Here is a 4,840-nt window from a genome sequence, read left to right as displayed (position 1 = left end):
ACATGAAATCGGCATTTACTACAACGTAGTAAGTACTATATACAGTATGTAGTTCTGCAGTTTTCAAATTCACTCTACGCCAGAATATTTCGTAATACTACGTAGTACTAGTACTTCCAAGTATATGGTGTGGTACGTGGTAGTACTTGTAGTAGCCATCTAATATAAGCAATGATTGCACTTTCACGAGACTTCAACATTACAGGTAGTATTTGTTGAAGTCAAAACAACAACACCGCACTGCACCCATTATATATAGAAAGGACTTGTTCATCGTCCAATTCTCTCATTAACAGGAAGTGGAGTGGACAACCTTACTTTACAGTACTTCTGTGCGCACTTTCTGCCCTTTCTCAAAGTCTACAGTACAGTAGTGCAGGCAGATGGTTTCGGTAGAGTTGGTGACATTTGGAAAGTATGGTTGCACAACTTCCTTAAATCAAAATTCCGGATAACTATCCGGTTGCCCATGCAGTGGCCGTGAATCCGGATAATGTTCCGCATTTCGGCTCCATTGTCAATGCAAAAGCCATTCAAAACATGTTACTTCAAGGAATATAGCTATCTAACTACTAGTAGCAGCTACTTCCGTTGGCGAAGGTTCTTGCTTCGATCCTCTGCAGCCCAATCTTCTTATGCTAGCTTGATTAATAAGCTTGTTGGATCTTGCACGCTCTTTCGTTTTCCTACTTGTTGTTCAGAATCAATAAAGGATCAGTACCAAAATTCATAAAATCAGTGAAGCTGCAACTATCTATATACGTAGTAATTCTTAAGAATACAGAATATAAACAGTTACGAACTCATTGGCTACAAAAAATGAGAAAAACTAATTGGCATAAATAAATTCAACAATTATGCTTTCTGGTAGTAATTGTGGTCACATGAACTTCAACAGTACAATTCAGTATAAGTCCTCAATCAAATTGAAAGTTTCCTGGCGTTTGACCGTGCTGTTTGCGTGTGTGGATGGACATACAATCATCTTTGAGGCACATCACAAGATCACTCTTGTTCTACTTCACGTCTTCCTCCATGCCATGCGCTTTCTTCTCGATGCCCGCTGCGTCATCCACCATATTGAACAGCAAAATAGCACCCAGAATGTGTACATCCGTTTACAATGAGAAGAGCTGTAACCATTAACTCAGTTCAGTCGTCTGATTGGTCACAAAGTTGGTTATTCTTTGACGATCAGTGTTGTACCCACCCGCGATATGTCCGGTCATTTAACTGCTTCTTTTCTACCCGCCAATTGTCCGCCTGCGTATTTTATTTACATAACACTCTCATGACTACCCTACATTTGACAGGTTAAATCACAGCTTGCTTGTTATCCTTTTATTTGCAGGTCAAGTGACCCTTCAATCCAAAGCTATATTTCCAACCCTCCAATCAACATGGTAAGTGACACTACTATGCAACATTAATATTCAAATTGGTCTAACTACGCATTCCTCGCGACTTCTTTCGTTTCTTCGGCTTGGGGCCAGGCTTGGATGATTGATCCGAACCAAGCAAGGCTTGTGGCGCTTGGGACGACGTGTCACGCACCAAGTCCAAAGGTGCAACAGGCGTCAAAAAGGCACTGTAAATCGACTTGTAGTTGCTGCGCGAGGAGTATTTGCTATAAAACGTCAATGGGTCTTGTTGGACGCTATTAAAGCACGCCACTGCATGAATGCACGGTTTTCTGTGGTCAAGCCACATTTTGCAATCACACGTCCTCAAGACCACGTCCACGCGTCTCCACATGTGGGAAATGGCGAAGCGGCTTACAGCACAGGCAGCATTGTTGTATAACGCCATGAACTCTCGTCCACGTTTGCTCACAAGCAGCTATTGTTAGTGAAAACGCGTTAGTGAAAATTCATGAAAAGTAATTACTTACAGTGATTGAATGCGCTGCAAGACTTGTCTTGCTGTATTCTCTCAATTGATAGGGAGTAATTCCCTCGGGTGTCCAGGTCATTGCATTCTCCCTGCGTACAAATAAGTGCACGAAATATATATGATGTAGTACGCGTGTAATACCTGCGGGCATTCAGATTAACAAGCAAATGCAGGAGATACTTGAAGTGCAGTTGTACAGCGTTGGAGGACCGTAGGTCCACGCCAAGCCACTTGTTCGCGGACTCTCCGAGGTTTGACGTGACGTTGTTATACATTGGCTTCGAAAACGCGTACGTAACCCAGTTTGCCCTCGGAAGGTTGTTTTCATTCGTTAGGTACCTCAATGCACCTATTCGAAACCATTTAGCTAAAGCCACACGAAAAATAACCATGGATTTAGCAGATCAAAGTCCAATTAACTGTAAGTTGACAATGAATTATGATTAATGATTTGACACGCCAATATCCAGGTAAATTCATTTGACTGGCAGGTCAAACACTTCGTTAATGATAATGTGATTGGCAGGTCAAACACTTGGTATTTACACTACCTGCGTTGACCTCCAACATCTTCTGGCCAAGCAGCGCAAAGGTGTCCGATGAATCAGACCGAGCCATTCGGTACGCAAGCCCCTCTTCAGCTTGGGTAAGCCAAAGCCCCTTGGTGCTTCTGACGTTGGCGATGATCTGTTGCATGCAAAAACGATGGGGACTTTGCGGACACACAGTGTTGCAAGCATATATGAGTCCTAATTTTTTAGTCAGCAAGTAGATGTATACATTCATCCACCTTTTTGTCTGTCAGTCAATATGACAGGATTTTTGTCCATGATGCCAGCAGCTTTGACATGGTTTAGGAACCACGTCCAGTTGGATCCATCTTCAACGGGGACGATTGCAAGAGCTATGTGGTACAAGGTACACGTCATGTGAGTAATATTTAAGTTTGTAATGCTACCCAGTATGATGAGCTCGTTGTTTGGATCCTTCGTTGTTGCAAGCAACAGCACACCGTTTGTGTTCATGACGTCTTTAAGGTGCGTGCCTATTGACCAATTAGTACAAATGTAACCGTATAAGTGGAAAAAATTGTACCGTCGAGTGCGATTACTTCTTGACACAATTTCGCCGCACTAATGCAAAATTGGGGGATCAATATGCTACGGTAGAAATAGCTCCCGCTTTTTTCTACTTTCGCATATGTCCCAGGATTATGCTCGACAACCTTGGCAAAATAGCCCTCCAGCTTTTCGAACGAAACGTCCACGTCGCCGTAGAGCATCTGGACAAGCGTCATTTTCGCTTTGCTGGCGGCCGATGTCGATATGTCTTGGCCGTACTTTGCCTTCACAATGCGGCAAATTTCTTGACCTGAAATGCTTCTTGGGTCTGTCGTCGATGCCGGACATATTTCTTGAACAGCTTGCGTTATCTACGTGCATGCGTTGTAGAAACCGCAAAGATCAAAACCAGAACAGAATATACGCAGAACACTAAGTATATTACTGTCAAGTGTTAACAATTAACAGTGAATAGACCAAGATTAAAAGAAATATGCGATAAAATACTACTGACCATACGATTCGCCAATACATTGGATAACACAATGATTTGTCAGTTACACGGTATGTGGAAAGAATATATGACCGGTCATAAACATGGTTAGCGTAACAACTCGCCAAACATAAGTTAACTGTACTAGTAAATGTAACGACCCACCAAACGTGGGTCAACATTATGACCCGCCAAAAAATCAGGATGACCTGCTAAATACAGGAAAGTAGCAATTATTTGTAAGCATATATAAAACAAATGAATAGCTTGTACGACGTAGTGCGATTAATCTAAATATAAGTCAACTACTTGTATGATTAACCTTACCAAGTCGTGTAGAATGCCTTGATGACGCCGACGCCGTTTGTCGTGCCGAAGGGCGTGGTTGTGGGCCAAGTTCATCGATGAGACGCGCTTGATCGTCGGCGTGTCTTGATGCTCGTAGACAGAAACAACATCCGGCGTGTTTGAAGCCCCATGCTCCTGACTTGGTAGAGCGCCGCTCTTACTGAAGTTATGGGCTAAGGCTAGGCTATTCAGACACTTACGTAGGTTAACGAATGTACAGAAGTCATTGTCAATGATTGCGTTGAGCTGTACACATGTTATGTACTTAGGGACCACTGTTGGAGGCATGGTGAACCGCAGAGTCACGGCCATCGCCAGGTAGTCTTCGATGATGTATTGGTGGCCCGTCATTGCGCAATGGACAATGGTTATGCATTTTTGTTCTGTGTATCGGTCGTTGTATACATTATGACTAAGTGAGTGATTTATCATTAAATATATCAAAATAGTGACTTTCAGACGGACCAAATGTTCCGCGACCGAGTCACGGAAGAATAAACTGTACGTGTGTTTTACAATAACGAGTTGTACAAGATGAGAAAGGTGCAATATACTGAAACAAGCAAAAAAGAAAGTCTGGCCATTTAACATGGGTACACTTTACTACTTCGAAGTCGTTTGATGTAAAACGACATTTATTGATATTGATCAAAATACGGTTAACGTTAGAAAAAGTAAACGATGAACACACGAGGATAGATTGTATACCGTTTACGCTTTGGGCGCAGTCTGTACCCATGTTTTTACCAGGCTCAAAACCGTTCATTTCAGTATTTTGGAGATTTCTCGAAAACCCCATCACTTTTTGTGAATTCTGTCAGTGGCACTGTTGTTCAAACGGCGTTTAATTGGACAAAAATGAGAAATTCTACAGGGGAAAAACAGCGTACGCGCAAGCCGACGCAGTCAACAGAGCAGCACCTGCACTCAATGTAGAGCTACCGGGTAGGTCACAAGGTATCACACACTGTACCATGGATCCGACACATACATTAGTTTTCATTATGCTAGAGGCTTGGTATCCAAAACGTAGTGCATAGGCTTG

This window comes from Aphanomyces astaci, assembly GCF_000520075.1.
Source record: "Aphanomyces astaci strain APO3 unplaced genomic scaffold supercont1.8, whole genome shotgun sequence".
Classification (NCBI taxonomy): Eukaryota; Oomycota; class Saprolegniomycetes; order Saprolegniales; family Verrucalvaceae; genus Aphanomyces; species Aphanomyces astaci.
This window is presented reverse-complemented; position numbering follows the sequence as displayed.